The 17147-nt window shown below is 44.5% G+C and overlaps 1 protein-coding gene across 2 annotated transcripts in view; it reads left to right on the top strand.

The window, feature by feature from the left end:
• The window catches only part of TSPAN9 (tetraspanin 9), a 272477-nt gene that overhangs the window by 73634 nt on the left and 181696 nt on the right, over positions 1 to 17147 (top strand). Inside the window, exon 2 of one of the 2 annotated variants that reach the window (XM_034785297.1) lies at positions 1103 to 1183. The exons of the other annotated variant lie outside the window; for it this stretch is intronic. The gene's annotated coding sequence lies outside the window, so the exon portion shown is untranslated. The remainder of the gene's footprint in view (positions 1 to 1102; positions 1184 to 17147) is intronic. 2 annotated transcript variants of the gene reach the window in all.

Below are 17147 nucleotides of genomic sequence, written 5' to 3'. Positions count from 1 at the left end.
GGGGGGGTTAGGCGGGAATTGTGGGAAGGTACTGGAGGACTGTTGGCCCTTGAGTGGTTTAGCCTGAGTCCTTACTGTAAAATGGGCAGTTATCAGCCCACTTGTAAGCAGCAATTGGATTTTAGCCTATAGACCCAGGGCTTTCGTGAGTGCATGAGAGCCAGATGAAGGGCAGTGTACGCAAGTAAGAGCCCGAGTTAACTTTGCAGTGAAGACAAGCCATCCGAGAGAGTCCTTGTCCCAAAGACCTTGCAGACTAAATTGACAAGGCAGACAAGAAGTGGGGCAAAGGAAGTATCATTATCCCTGTTTTACAGGTGAGGAAACAAGGCACAGAGGGAGTAAGTGACTTGCATGAGGTCACAGTGAATGAGGAGTACGCCCCGGATCTCGTGAGGTCTAGCCCAGTGCAGCAGCCACAAGAACTTCCTCTCAAATCACTCCTGCAGAACAGGAGGTTTTTTTAATGGAGCTCAGAGGGTGCCCAAATCTTGTTCAGTCAAGATCCACATTGGTGATCAATCAGAAGCCTTGTGTGTGTACATCGTACACAGAAGGTGGATCAAGGTGCAGGTGGGGGAGTTGCCCTGGCAACTCCAGTGAAGATCAAACACTACATGTGAGGTCTGTGGGTTCCCTGGGCAATATCTCCATATTAAAGATCAGGGTAGCCCTGAGTGCAAGTAGTGTGCCAAGCGAAAAGCATGAGAGGAAATTGCCTCCTTCCACACTGTCCCACCCACCTACCAATATGAGTGTTGGTGTGGACTTTCTTTGTACCTTTCCTTTAAAGCATTAAAGAAGGGGAAAAGGCTCTGAGCGCCATTTTTACTACTTTATGGTATATTGCAGTGAGTTTACCATACCTCTAAAAGTAATCTTTCCAGATTGGCATTACATCGACCAGAGGAATACCTACTTTCTCAAAAGATAAATGTGGTATTTGATAGGGTTTGGTAGCAAACATTCTAGTTAAAGTTGCAAGCAGTTTATCGTAACCCCTGCCTAACATTCTCTCATACTGATCCCCAGATTTTTTCTCATTTGCTGCATTCAGTAAACTCTGAGCTTTTGTTTAGAAATTTTTTTTTATCTTTTTCAGTTGTGAGATAAACAGATGTGCTGCTGCCCTGTTAACCCAGCCTTGCAAACTATTTCCAGTCAACAGTAGCTGTGGTGAAAGGTAGGACTCCACCCCTCTCCAACCTCATTCATTTCAGTGAGCTGTGTAAGCTTGAAAGCTTTATTGGAACTGTGTTGAATTCTTCATAGACAATTTTGTTCTCTTTTTCTTGAACACAATCAAGCAATAGAATTTACAAACTATGTCAATGCTATGTTAAAGTGGACCTGCAAAGGGGAGGAAAATCACGTTTGTGTACATTTTCCTGGTTTATGATGTATAAAGAAGGCTTGAAAGCCTTTAGATTTTTTTTCTCCCTGATTTTTTACATTAGAAATTCAGTTATTTTCTACCTTGCAAGAATCTTTTGATCAGTAGAGAACGGGTAGTGTACTAAAGAAGTTGAAATTTAGTTAAATTAGGAAGAGGGTTTTTTAATTCAGGCTGTTTAAAAAGCTGTACACTCTGTTTTTAACACCTACTTAATGCAAATGCTTTAAAACATTGGGAGAAAATAATTTTTTGTTAAATTAAAGGGAGTCATCCAAGAAAGGCTTCCAGCAAAACAGGGAATATCAGACTTTATCTTCCTGCTATTTCTAAAGTATTAAGAAAGTAAAACATTTAAAAATCAAAACCAAAAGTCCAAGCTTGTCTTATTTACATCATAAAGAAGCAAAACGAGGCATAACGCACTTTAAAAAAAATTGCAGATAACCTGTAAGGTTGTGTACTTTAACTTGCACAATTCCTGATTAATACTGTGTTGCTCTAGAACCTTAACTTCTCTACTTTCTATCTTTAAAACAAAAGAAAAACACCCCCCCCCCCCAGTTCAATCTTACTGCTGCATTGATGTTGGGTTTTTTTGCATTTAATAGATTAACGGGAACCGGCTGTTGTGTCTGAAGTAGCAGAAAGAATTAATTTCTGCAACCCCAAATATGAAGATGCTAAAACACACTCCTTAGCCATTATTTTAGACCTACTTACCTACCATTTTCCCACCAGGGGCTTCAAACTAGAATGATAAGGACACATGTGACAGCAGTCTCTGCATTCCTGTGTTCCAACAGAATCCCATAAAGTGAGGTATCCATCTGTAATTCAAAACGTTAAGAGGGATCCATCTGAAGCAGTGGAAGGTCCCACTTCTGGCATTTGTGCAGCAGCTGCCTGGGCATTGTGCCATACATCAGAGGCATTTTACAGTCCCTCTCAGTCAAGGCCAAAGCCTTGATTCCCTTCCCCCTTGCTATTTCAGATGCTTCAATAGAACGACCAAGCTGAGCTGTGTGAACTTTCCAGAGTGGGGATAGTGTTATCGTTTTGGAAACATCCCAGCTTTATTTTTCTGAGTTCAGGGCCCCCAGGATGCAAGGGACCCTTTTTCTTCTCCCTGTCAGTCCAAAACCTTTGGTCACTGATTAGATATTATACTTAAATGTTAATTTAAAAAAACTTTTCTAGCTCCGCTTACTCAACCGCCTTTTACGTGGAGCTAAATTATCAGTAATCAGATTATATTCAGTCCCCTTCCAAATGAAAACCATAAAAAGATTGGTAGTCCTGATCTGTCTACATTATCAATTCCTTCTCAAAGTTGTGGTGAGATCCAGTCCTTGGAGTCAGTGCCTCCTTATCAAAGCTTCTTTTCCACCAACAGATATCTTCTCTGTACTTTGGACTTAATTTAAATAACTTTTCACTTGGAGATGTTTTAAATGGTGGTTGGGAAGGTTTTATTAGCTGATCCCTTTATTTTCTGAGAAGTTATAACCAGAAGCTTATATACCATCTGTTTGTCTTTTCAGAAAAATTTAAAGAAAAATAAAAATCTTGTTAGCAGAACCCTTAAGAACTTCTGTACCAGAGAGCAGCTGTTAGTGAGCATATCTGATGAGGGTCTTGCCATCAGGGAAAGATTGTCTCTTATTTTCTAATAAAATCCTCATATGGCCTTGCTTGCAAGAATATTGTAAGGAAGACAAGGAGTATTTAGAATTTGATGTATAGTGCTACTTTTTGTATTAACGCACATTGATATGAGGCCACTGCTGAGATATTTTGTTGTTGTTGTTGTTGTTGTTTAAAGTGTGCTTCAGATATCTCCCCTATTTATCTGAGTTACTATACACTGAAGTGAGAAACTACTGTGGTAAAATGGACATGACAGTAATGGTGTTCAAGAATATCATAAATCTAAAGGATGGAAGAAACTTTCCAGGTCACTTAGTCCAGACCCCTGCATGAAATGAGATTTCATTTACAAAAGCTGTCTAACAGCCTCTGAAACCTCTCAGTGATAGAGCATCATGGATGATTCCAATGCCTAAACTCCCAGTGGCGATGCTGCCTTAGATCTCTCCCCAGGTGGATCATTTTTCTGTCTTAACTTTGAGGGGGGAAATCTGAGAGGGCTAGATAGTTCATGTGATCAATAATAGGCAATAATAGAGTTCCCGTATCTAAGTTACTTGTTTGCATCCTGCCCCGGCTGGTAGTGTCTGAAAGATAGGGCCCTCTGATGGGGTTTTGGTTGTCTGTGAGAAATGGGTTTCAATCAAGACCTTAGTGGACGGGGGCTGCAATTAAAAAAAAAACACTCACTTGCTACTTTTACACCCTTATTGGCGGTTTCAGGAGAGATGGCCCGAGTGGGCCATGGAGACTGAGCACTCTCTGTCTAATGTTCCTTCCAATTTGTTTCCTCTGTGCATAGCAAATGACTGCCATGGCTCCAGGTTAAAATCTAAGGGCTGGTCTGCACACAGTTTTTGTACTGCTGTAACTGTGTTGGTTTCCTACTGTTATAGTTAGTGATACAACTCCTAGTGTGGATGCAGTTATATTGGTATTATGGGAAGAAGCTATACTACTCTGTTACAGCAAAAACCATGTGAAAAATAACATTCTGAAGGTTGCCAAGGCAAGCACTCAAAAGTTAGGAAATGCCAGAATTAAGGCTGCCTGTGCAATCTTTATTCAGCCTCCTTGTACAGATATAGTAAGATACATTCTTTAATTAAGTGACCATATACTGTTGTTGCCACAGGACCTCCTCATTCAGTGCACAGGATGGACTTAATGTGCAGCCAACTAGTAATTTGTTTTTGCCCCACTGCTCAATGGATGGCCACATGCCTTATTTACTGCACACTATGCAGCCCCTGCTCTGAATACAGTATTAATTTCCTCACGGGCTTTTCTGTGGGGCTCATTATTATTGGTATCTGAGTGCTTCATAAATATTAAAGTATTTATTTTGACAGCACTCCGGGGAGATGAGTATGTATTGTCCCCATTTGAGAGATGGGGAGCTAAGGCACAGGAAAATTAAGGACAAAAGTATCTACTAATATAGGGTGCCTAATTTGGGATGCCCAGGTCCTGATTTTTCAGAGATCTGAGCATTAGATAACACTTTATATGATCAAAGCACAGGTCCCATTGACTTCAGTTGCAGCTGTGAGTGCTCAGTACTTTTGCAAATCAGACCTCCTGATCTTAGGTCAGGCACCCAGAAAATGAGGAATACACAATTAGTGACCACATGTGAAAAGTTTGGTTGAAGTGACTTGCTGAGCATCACAGAGGAACTCTGTGGCAGAGACAGGATAGAATCCAGTTCTTCCCGGCAGCATTCAGCTGCTTTTACTATGGAATCATCCTTTCTGTTCCTGCAATCCCTTGCCTCATTCACTGAACACCTTCCAACTTCTGCAACAGATGAGGCAGGTGTCCTATAGACCAGAGCTTTTCAAACTGTGGGTCATGACCCAGTACTGGGTCACGGCATGTAAGGCCCTGGGTCACCTTGCTCTGGTCAGCACCACCGACCGGGCCGTTAAAAGTCCCGTCGGTGGTGCTGCCCAGCTAAGGCAGGCTAGTATCTACCTTTTCCGACACCGTGCTGTGGCCCGGAAGCGGCCAGCACTGGGTCCGGCTTCTAGACAAGGGGGCCACCAGGCTCTGTGCGCTGCCCCTGCCCCGAGCACCGGCTCCACACTCCCATTGGCCAGTTTCTGGCCAATGGGAGCTGGGGGATAGGAGCAGTGCCTGCGGCTGAGAGTCGCGTGAAGCTGCTTGCGCGCCTCCGCCTAGGAGTGGACCTGTTGCTGGCTGCTTCCCGGGCACAGCGCGGTCCGTGGTGCCAGGACAGGTGGGGAGCCTGCCTCTGTACCCCAGCTGCGCCGCTGACTGGGAGCCGCCAGAAGTAAGTCCACGCCCCAACCCCGTGTCCCAATCCCCTGCCCCAGCCCTGAGCCCCCCCCAAACCCCTTTCCTGCACCCCAAACCCCTCATCCCCAGCCCAGAGCCTGCACCCCCAGCCCAGAGCCCTGACCCCCTCACCCACCCCAACCCTCTACCCCAGCCCAGACCCCCTCCCACACCCTGAACCTCTCATTCCTGGCCCCACCCCACAGCCCTCACCCCCGCACCCCAACCCTCTGCCCCAGCCCCGAGAACCTCCCACACCCCAAACCCCTCATCCCCAGCTCTGTTGGGTCGCGGGCATCAATAATTTTCTTCAACTGGGTCCCCAGAAATAAAGTTTGAAAACCACTGCTATAGACAACAGCCTCCTTCACTACACAAACCTATTTCATCCCCATCCTGTACACTGAACGAAGCAGAGGTCCTGTGGAAAAAATAGTATATGAACATGTAATTAAAGAATGTATCTTAATGCATACACATAAGGGACCCCAATTAAGGTTGCACAGGAAGCCTTAATTCTGGTATTTCCAAAATGTTGAATGCTTGGTTTGCAACCTTTGTGTTCTTTTAGCATACTTTTTTTTTGGGTGTAATTTCCTAAGATTTAAAAAAAAAAAAAAAAAAAAAACCCTGAAAAAAATATCCTTCCTCTAGCATCATATTGACACCCACATGGTTCATCAGCAGGGTTGGTACATTTAGATTCACCACACAGATCTCTGCCTCTTGAGCTAACAGAGTAACTGATAGCAGTAGTGGGTTGTCATCTTCTATGAGAATCTGTGTGGACCAGCACTAGAGGGGGATGAGATGCACACTTTGGCAGGGGGGTTCACAGATATTTGCTGACAACAGAAGAAAGTTGAGACTTAGATATCTTGGGTTTCATTCCAGGCTCTGTGTGGGTGTGCACTTGTGGTCACACTCTTCTGTCCATTCTTCCTGAGTTTGCCCCCTTCTGCCCCATCTCCTCCAACCTGTCCCTGTCTCAGTCCTGTCTCTTCCTCATCCCAGGCTCCTTGTTCCAGTCCCACTTGCCTTACCTAGCCAGCTCCAGTCTCCACTCCACTCCTTGTCATCGTCCAGCAAGTACTAGTGTCCCCTCCCCATCCTAACCCCTTTCACTTTTTCTTCCCCTCTCTGCATAACCCCCCACCATTTTCACTCTGTGTGTGTGTATGTGTGTGTGTGTGTGAGAGAGAGTGTCCTTGAGGTCCTTCCCTACTCCCCCATCTATCACGTCTGCAGTGGCGTCAACAAGAGCAGCTGGGACAAGGGCTGTGTGTGCAATCGGATGAATTTTAAGTCTGCTATAGTATCTGACAGACTAACTACTTAGGGTATGTCTACACAACAAACCTAGGCCAACTTACAGCTACTGCGGTGGTGCATGTCCATACTACCCTCCTTGGGTCAGTAGTGCGTGTCCTCACCAGGAGTGCTTCCACCAACCTAAGAGGGGCTTTGAGGGGATCTGAGAGCCCAGTCTGGCTGCCCCACAGGCTCCCGGCAGGCTGCCCTCTCCTCCCTGCTCCCCGTTCCCCTCAGGGAGTGGGGGAAGCCTCCAGCAGCTTCTCTCCTACCCATTCCCCACTGGCCCTTCTTGCTCCACCGTTCCCCGCTGGAAGAGGAGGAAATCACCTGGGACTTCTCTCCTATCTGTTCCCCCCGGGAGTAGGGGGAAGCCGCCCGCCTGGGGCTTCTCCCCTACCTGTTCCCTGCTGGGAGTGGGGGGAAGCTGCCCGCGTGGGGCTTCTCGCCCCTGGGGAGTGGAGTCCAGCTGCCCCGGCTTCTCGGCCCCTCTTGTCCCGCCTGGAAGCTGGGCAGCCTTGTCAATTTCACGGCTCACCAAGCTCCCAGGAAGGAGCAGGTGCGGGGGGCTACTCAGCTCACAGCTGGGAGCGGGGTCTGAAGCCGTGCCTGCTTCTCACCCCGGCTCCCAGTTAGGAGCCAGGTTTGAAGCCACCTGGGCTTTGGCTCCCAGCTGGGAGCGGGGGAAAGCTCCCCAGGCTTCTCACTCCGGCTCCCAGCCAGGAGCATGGTCCAGCTGCCCAGCTCTCCAGGAGTACTGGGTTCTAGACAGCCAATGTAAGGAACACAGTGTCTACACAGGCACTGCGTCGCCCTAACTACACTGACATAAGCCTTATGCCTCTCGTGAAGGTGGAGTTATGATGTCGGTGTAGTAGGGCACTTACATCGGTGGGAGGAAGGCTGGAGTGTAGACACTCACATAATTAGTTCGACATAAGCTGCCTTATGTCGACCTAACTGTTTAGTGTAGACCAGCCCTTAGTTGTCATAACCCCTATGCGAGGTAGGTAAGTGCTGTTACCGCAGTTTGGATGGAGTAACTAATGCATTGCAAATGGGGTCAACATTTTCAAATTTGGCTGTACTCCATAAAGATAATTAAAAACAAGCTAGGGAGTGCCTCAGTGAAACACCTACCAACAGAAATCTTAAAAGGAGGGAGATCTCCAGTGAAGGGTTTCTCCTTACTACCCATGTATTGTGTTAACCACTGATGTACTCCACTCCCCCCAAAATAAGTCTCATGCACCTCTTCCATGTAAAAAACCAACATGTTACACACAATCCCATTATAAAACAAAACAGCACTTGGCCTCCACTCCTGCTGCAGCAAGAGGATGGTATTTGCCCAAAGATTTTTTCCACGTACGCTCCTTCATCCTCTTTAAATACAAAATGCATCAGTAAAGTCTTAGGATTATCTTGTTAACTTGCCCCCAAACTCTCTGTCTGGTCCTGTATATAGTAGTGTGATCATGGCATTGAAAAGTCAGTTGCATTTGGGGTAACACAAAAAATTGTTTCATAGGCCTGCTTGGCTCAGAGCTCCAACTATCCAAAAACACTGTGGAAAGTACAGATACAGAAATCTGCAGCCCTAAAATGCAGCCTCTTCTGGGATGGCATTAATTTTACAAAGACATGCTGTTGTTTTAATTAATATTGATGTTGCACTAACCAACTGACAGTTTCCTGGGATTCCCTTATTAAGGATGGTACTACGATTGCTTTTCTACAGCAAACACCTCTCCAGTTTCCTCTGCTGGCTTCTTGTGAACATTTGGCTGAATGTTATCTGTGTCTGCTGGCTGAAAAGTAGTGTTTTAGTTTTATTTTTTAAAATCTAGGTGTTCTTTCACCAGGCCCTTTATCATTTCGAGGTGGGTCACCCAAATCAACACTGATGTTCCATTCTGCTCTTTACCTTCTTCCCAGACGCTGTGATCTAGCTACTGCATACTTTTGCCAGAATAATTTCTTGATCCCTCCTCTTATTCCTAACTGCATTGAACAAACCTATAATTGTGACATATTTGCTTAATTCTGTGTACTTCTGTGTTCTGCTGTTCACCTAGACCTGTTCACCAGTGCTTATGCTGTAAAGAACCCATGTCTGCAGAAAGACAAAAATCCCAATGTAAATCGCACACTATGGGAGCTGAGATTAGCACGCCACAGGCCTCTAACTCTTGAACTATAGAGAAACTCTTTCAGTCAGCAATAATAACAGATCCCTTATCCTCGCTGTGGGTTCAGGCAGTAATGGAACAATGTCGTTCGCTCATATACATATAAATGCAGAGACCCAACATTAAAACATGTAATGGTAGAGGATTTAGAATTTAGGCTGCAATTTAACCTGGATTTCCTTGTCTTGTCTGTGATTTGAATCTAATTTAACAGTGCATTAATTTAGTATTTCATGGGGGGGAGTTTGTAGTAAAATTTGGGGGCAGATTTTCAAAAGGACCCATCTCCTATTTAGTCTTTTAAATGAAATGGCCATATATTCCAGAGTTCTTAGCACCCATCAGCTCCTTTTGAGAACATGGAGTCATTTGAGCACAGGGGAGGTGAGTTCTGATCACTGCATTTAGGTCCCTAAAGGGATCAGTTGGGTACGGAGCTCTTTTGAAAATCTGACCCCCTAAGGCAGCCATGGTGTGTCTGCCATGGCTTTTCTGATCCTTCTCCATAATGTGACTGGTTCTTTGACTATTTATATATGCTGAGCCTTTCTGTCTAAGGCTACAAACCATTTTCCAGCCTCCCTTATAAAACTGCAGCGTCTGTCTGACCATCTCCTTTCTTCTTTTAGACCTAAGTGCTCTCTTGTTCTCCCTCTGGTTTCCCTTTGGTATTTTAGGATGGAGTGTCCTATGCTCTCTAATATGCTTGGGCTTATGCTTTCTATTTGAGCCAAATTCCCTGTCATGTGATAGTTGCATTTTGCATTCTCACATTGGTAACAGATGCTTTCTACATAACCCACATCCCCCCCACCCTTCAGAGTCTAAAGCCTCCAGTAAAACACAGTCTCACTTGCCATAGATGGAATAGCGGAAAGATCATCGAACGTTCGAAGCTCTGGAGAGTGACTGGGGAGATGGTAAGAGTTTCCTAGGTTCTTGGAAGATAGAGGATCAGAGGATCTGTTGGTTGTGAAATGTAACTGCAACAAGTTCTTGGTGTTTAGTTAAGCTAAAAGAGAAGGGGTGTTTTTGTTTTTGTTTTTTGTTTGGTACAAGGGAGAAAGAGAGAGGAAAAAAAATACACAGAGGCCTTCCAATGAGACATAAAAATTGGAATTGATACATGCATGTCCATCTCTTCTTAGTTCTCTTTTGTGACCTTGCTAGGAAATAATTTAATATGTGCTTCTTTAGGCGTAACCAGAATTTCTGATTTTCACTCAGCGTTAGTGAGGATTCCCTTAGCTCCTCTTTCCCCACTGTACTTGCCTCTCAGGAATACAAGGACATATTCTCTAGAATTGCAAAGCAGCACAATCAGAGTTTTGCTCAAAACTAATCTTGTGTTCAGGTGTGTGTGTCTGTCTGTCTGTTTTCAGTAGTTGATCATTAGACTTTTTCCAGAAAAAAAGAATTTTTGGATTTTTACACAGTAATTTACAATTATTTTGAGTTCCAGAATCCTAGAAGACACGGACCTGTTAGGAAGGAAGGTCCTATGCTAAGGCACTGGACTGGGACCTAAGAGATATGGATTCATTTCCTGCCTCTGCCACAGGCAAGTCACTGCATCTCTCTGGGCATCAGTTTCCCATCTCTAAAATGGAGATAATACTTTTCTTCTCCTGGCCTTTGTCTATCTTGTCTAGTTAGACTGTAAACTAAACTCAGGGAAACATTTCTTAGTGTGCATACGTAGACAGGAAGCAAGGTCCAGTTGAGTCCGGTTTGGGTTGGGTGTTAGCCTGGGACTCAAAAGACCTGGGTTCAACTGCCTGCTCCACCATAGAGTTCCTGTGTGACCTTGGATAGGTCTCTGAGGGTTTATCTATGCCTGAAATTTGTTGTGGGTTAAATGGAGTTGCTTTACGTTAAAGGGCCTTGCGTTCATAATGTTTTTCTTGTTATGAATCGTTTGGCATTTTAACGCATGTTATTAAACCCATTTTGGAAGTGAGTTCGTGGAGAGATGAGTTTACTTGCAACACATTAGTAGCTGTGGATGCAGCCGCATCCTGAAACAACTGTTGCACATCTGCCAAGCCCTTGCACTAGTATCCCACACTGCTTTGTCAGCTACCTGGGTCAGCCTGGGTGTTCTGTACTGTCCCAGGGTCATCCTGATTGGATGTCACCTCCCTGTTTAAATGCTGGCATGCCGTCATGTGCTGTTCTTTGCAATTCTGGCTTGTGGGAAGTTCATAAACCTGTGTGATATTACTGAACAGCCATGCCTTGTACTTCAGCATGGTTTCATGCTGAGATTCCTGACTTCATTGCTCTGTGGAGAGAGGAGTGTGTACAGGCTCGTCTGAATTCTAATCACTGTGGTGCACAAACATACAAGCAGCTGTTTGAATAAATGAATGAGAGGAAGTACAACCAGGACCCAAACCAGTGCCAGACGAAGGGAAAGGAGCTCCGGCTGGGTTGCAAAAGTGTGAAGGACAATAATAGGACCTCTTGGAGAGCTCGCAAGGTTTGCAACTACTGTGAAGCTCTTGACCATGTATTTTGGAGAGATCCTGCCACAGAACCATTATATTTTGTGGACTCCACCAACTAAACCCCCAGGATGCAAACCAGGAGAAGATTGATTCCAAAATCCAGGGTTGACCTGGTGAACCAAAAGGCAAACACAGTCCTGGGGCCCCCGAATCACAGATGGAGGAACCACGTGAATCATGCTGGAGGCCCACACAGTGGAGGGGACCACTTCTGATAAGTACTGTGTGATATAATACAGCTGTATGGGGGGGTTTAAAACAACTTTTTTTCTGGGTACTGTCAGGGTGCTACTATGTTGGTCTCTCTGCCACCTGGGCTTTTATCCTCTCCCTACGTGTTGCTCAAATGGCAGCCACGCCAGAGAGTGTACAAACTCTCCATCCCTCCCCCACATCTAAATATGCAAACAAACAACCACTGCTTAAGTTTTCTGTGTCGTCCCCCAACCCTCCTACTGTGATGTTTGTTATTCTCTCTCCCACCTGGTCATCACCTCTATTGATTCCCCTCACCCCAGCCAGGGTGGTGGTACTGGGTCGGTTAACAAGATGGTTTGAAGGAAAGGCACTTTTATTGTAGTGGCAGTTACAGAAAAGAAAAGGGACTGGAAGTCATGTTATGCAAACTTAAAAAAAATATATATTTTCAGGCCCTTTAAGGAATTCAGCCATCCTTGGGTTTCTGCAGAACTTTATCTATTTTGCAGTGTGCTATATGCTGATCTGCAGGTGTTAAAAAGAGAATTTATGGCAAAGGTAGTGCTCCTAATGTGCCATGGAGATTGCACGGCCCATATAGCTTGTGGTCCCCTTCCATTCCTCCACCAGCTCTGAGGACACCATCTTGGCAAACAGTGGCACAGCATATTTTCCTGGTTTGCCCATTGACTTTTTGAACAGAATCCTTCTCTGCCTTATAGGGAGAGGGCAGAGGATAACGTTCAACAAAGTAAGGAGAGCCTATGAAAGTGCACATGGAATTACAAGCTGGCCACCTCTCCCGCCTACTCCCAATCCCCAGGTCAGTCTGCAGAGGTACATGCAGTTGTTAGCCTGTCTCTGCTGCAGCCTTTACATAGTTCCTGCCACTCCAACACTCACAGCCCACTTGGCATTTATTACTCCCTTCCCCAAGTTGCCACAACATCCACCAGGGGTTAGTCCCCTCGCACCGCAGTCCCAGGGGTCCTATAAAAACAGGGAAGATTGTGGAAATGTCTTACCATTGCCAAGCTTAATGAAGACAGAGAAGAGCCTCTGGGAATGGAATTCCAAAACTGTGGTAAAAGCAACATTTTCTCTCAGTTGGCAAGGACACTACAATTTGGACAACAATTCATTGTCTTTTTTCTCTCTTCATAGCAGCTGACGCCTTGTGGCGACCAAGGATAAGCAGTGCTAACATTGAGTGAATATCTGTTCAATCAATGTAGGAGGAAAAGGAGCTCAAGCAATGACATGTTCAAAGAACTCTTGTTCATGTCCCAAGAGATGGATGAACGGAAGGAAGGGTTCCTGAAACGTGGCAAAGAAGAGAGAGAACAGGACAGGAAAAGGATGAGGTCTTCATAGATGCAGCTTATGGAGATGATGGAGAGGTAAACAATCCTCCTGGAGAAGATGGTGACTCTGGTCAGGGACTGTGCCAAGCCAATGAATCTGTGGCAGTGTGTTCCAGAGCAAGGAGGTAACAGTGCCCAGAAACAGGGCCTTTTCTAGGCATTCTATGCTACAGAACAAAAAATTGTGGATAATGAGTGATCCCCTTAGCTCCCTCACCCACATGGGCGATGCTCTTCTATCAAAACCCCATGTCCCAAGATGCAGAGAATATTTTTGAGCTCCCTACATGCAGTAATTTGTCACTTTGAAAGCACAAACTTTTCTGCACAGTTCACTTTGTTTTTATGTTTTAATTAGCTTTATCTTTGTACATTGGTATGCATATACAATAATGTTTTTACTGTTCCCCATGTTTAAATTGCTGCATTCATTGTTATTTATTAAAAATTAATTGAAAATGGCTTTGCATTCATGCTTCTGAATCTTTAACAATTCATTAAAATGTCCTTGCTGTCATAAAACCCACACATGCACTAAAATATAATCCTCACATACACTGTACTAAACTCTCCACATGAAGCATGATAAAAGCTTTGCAGTCCTGAATAAAATCTTTTGCAAAAGTCTATATGTCACAAGTGGCCCTTCTCCTGAGAGAATGAGCACAATGCATCCCTGACTCTGTATCATGAGTAGTTGTAGCATTACAGAGAGCCCACTCTCAGCTTTTCAAAGTGTTCAGCAAGTCTGCCAGCCTCCTCCTCCGATCCATCCACAAGGGTGTCCCCCCTGCTCTCACAAAGGTTGTGCAAAACACAGCAAGCAACTATCATAAGAGTCAGGTATTTCTCATCATCTTCCAGCCTCAACATCAGGCTCCTCCATCCTCTTTTCATTCTTTCAAATTCTTTTCTTTTCATTCTTTCCACTGTCATTTTGCAGCATATTCAGTCAGGGTATAGCCAAATGGGTCCTTTCCCCATCCCAGTGTCCAGTAAAAAGCTTCATAGCAGAGGATAAAGCTGGGTCTCCCAGAGTGACTGGAGGAATGGCAACTCCATCAATATACATAGAGAACATGGGAGCAAATGTTTCATTCCTCAGTGCAGAAAACAGTCCAGAGTTTCTAAGAACATGGTGTAATGGACATTTCCAGACACCTTCACATGAATGTTGCTGAATCTTCCATGGTAATGGACCAGGCCTCGCAGAACCATGGAGAAATACCTTTTTCTGTCGATGAAGTTTGGAGCGGGAGCAGAGAATAGGCACGTGGGTCCCATCAATGGCCACAATACCATTTGGTAATTCCAGTCATGCAAATCCATCAGTAACCTCCTATGCATTGACCAGCCCTGCTGGTTAATCTACCAACACCACACGGATTGGCTACTGACCAGTAGCAGTTGGGGGTGGCAAGCTTCTGGATAGCAACAGCTATGTTGTTCTTCGTGCTTCAGGGAGCTCTCAAGTTGGCGTTCTGTTGCTGCAGCTCTATGGCGAGTTCCACACAGATTCCTAGGAAAGCAGCTATGGACATACTGAAGTTCTGCTGCCTGCGCCGGTCATCCCAGGTCTGCAGCTCTATCCTATTCCACCAGTCAGCGCTAGTTGGCTAAGTCCCGAACTGGCACTCCATCTATTGAAGCTACTCCAGGAGAAGATACAGCAGAAGTGTCGATTTCAGCCTCCTCCAGCTCTCGTTCCCTTATTACGCAGGTTCTGAAGTTATTGCATTGGATTTAGATCTGCTTGCAGTAACCTGTTTATATTCACCTCCGTAAGAGTCGCAGCACTCACAGGCATTTCCTCCATGCTGCCCGAGAGTGCTTTGAAAATGGCTCTGTCTCACAAAAGCCATATAGATGATGGGGTGAAATAAGAGGAATCATAGGCATTATGTAGTTTGACCTAATGCTCCATAATTCCTTTGCTGTCCAATAGGTATTCCGCAGTGTGAAAAATCCCAGAATGCATACAGCACAGTGTGGAGCTATGCACCACGGGACGTCTGGCCAGAATTCTTAGTGCTTATTTCAGGGTGTCACTGTGGCCTCAAAGATACGAGGAGATAATAGCATAATTGCGGGATAACAAAGCAGTGTATACACACTGCTCATGCAACAGTTGTGGTCACTTAATGGGGATACACAAAACTCACAACTGGTTTCAATGCAGACATGCATTTTTAGATGCTTTGTCCCTCAGCTTCTGTTCTATAAAATAGGGATAATAGCACTTATCTACCTCACAAGGGAGTATTGGGGAGAAATACATTTAAGATTGTGAAGTGATCAGATACTACAATAGTGGGGGCCAGATAACTGCCTAAAGTATGTTGATATGCTCAGAATCTAGCACAACAAGGCACTGGTCTCAGGTGCGATCCTATGTGTTCCTATAATACAAATAATAATAACACCTAATCCTTTTCCCTCCCTCTCACCCAGGGGCTACTGCAGAATTACTTATTCAATATACATTTTAGAGTTTTATCCATTGTAGCTTTAAATGTCTCAAGGAATTATCATCCACTCCTATTTCACAATATACTAGATCTCGCTATTTCTGGGTATTGAGTTTACTTTTCCCTCATGAGTTTCCTCCCATTTCTTAGCTGTGTACCCCCTAGCCAGTTGGCTCTAGACATTTATATTGTACCCATCACCATGGTTTCTAAACACCTACAACCCCCCAGAACAGCTTTTCCTCGTCTGGGTTTACTTTCTTGTTGCAAAACCCCCACAATCTTTATGGTGTAAGTGTTCTTACTTTGCAAGAATCTATCGTATGTTTTCTCCCGTCTTTTAAAATAATTGAAAATCAAACCAGCATTTTTGAAGGCCGAAAATGGCGTATTTGGTTTGACTTGGTCTCCAAGACACGAGGCAAGTTTTTTTTTATTACGAAACTCCACATTTTGATAACTCTGAGAAGGATGAGTAATAAACAAATGTGGGACTTAACTGAAGAATAAATACTGCTGCAGAACATCTCATGAGAAACAAATCACTGGGAAAAATATCTCTGGGGCTTTTAATTTCTTTATGCCTAGTGTTCCGGCTGGCAGCAGGCAGTAAAATACTGTAAATCCATCATTGCATATACACTTATACTATAACCTGAATGTGGTGAGAATGCACAAATGTGTGGGGACACATTCTAAATTTTAAAGTAATCCACAGCAAATAGCACTGGATCAGGGTTATTTTCTTTAACCTCTGAAATGTTCATGGCAGACTTTGCTGATTCGTGGGTTGAATTTTGTCTCCCCTCCTAGAATAAATTGTGTAGGGAGAGTACCTGCTTATATTTTCTTGGCTGCAGTTTTGGCTTCCAGTTTAAGGGGAAAAGATTCTGGGCTCTGAATGGGATGTTTAAGGTCAAAATCATTTAAAAAGAAAGTGGTACCTGTGTGTAAATGAGTGGTGTCCCCACCCCGCTCCTTACACAGCACACACAAAGGATTGTCTTCATCCTTTTCTTGGGGTTTTTTCCTTGATTATAAATTAAAATAACAAAACTCTAAGGCAGAACTCTAGTTGCAAATATGAGCCTTAGTCCCTAAACTTCCTCCTGTGCAGGCTGATTAGGGTTTCCCCAGCAGAGTCTCCTGTCCCTCCCTTCGGCTCCTTTTTGCCTCAGAAGCCTTGCTGTTGATAACATTGATTCATCCCCACCTGTGTTAGCAATGGAAGGCGGAGGGTGGGGGGGGGGTGGGGAGTACTGCTATAGGTGGACCTACTCTAAACAGGGTTGGAAGCTGATGGCACTTTAAACACCTGCAGCCCTTTCTACATTAGGGCTCCTGATGTCGCTAGCAGCAGTGTTATCAGCAACGGGATTTTTTTGCAAACTTTCTCTAGCATAGCAAAGGCTAGAGAGGTTCTTGGATGCTATTCCTGAGTGGATCTAATGAGACTCCCCTAATCATGCTGCTGCCACAGTGAGCTCTGCATCTCTATAAAGGGTGATGGAGCCTGACACCCAGTTAGACAGCTACTAAACGCTTACAAGCATTAAAACATATTTAAAAAAATCGAAATCACGAAAAAACCAATTTTGTGCTGCCCATATACACTTTGCACTCCACCGCTGTGAAATGCTTGGACAATGGAACGAATCAGCAGGTTTTTTTTTTTTTTTTTATTCTAACACATTAAATGTGGTGGTGTTGTGTCTGGGTTTCCAACAGTGAGGGCTGTAAACAAGTAGCTTCCTCCTGGT

The sequence above is a fragment of the Trachemys scripta genome, chromosome 1 (assembly GCF_013100865.1).
Source record: "Trachemys scripta elegans isolate TJP31775 chromosome 1, CAS_Tse_1.0, whole genome shotgun sequence".
Lineage (NCBI taxonomy): Eukaryota > Metazoa > Chordata > Testudines > Emydidae > Trachemys > Trachemys scripta.
Note: the sequence above shows the minus strand (reverse complement) of the source record. Positions and strands in the feature narration are given on the sequence as shown.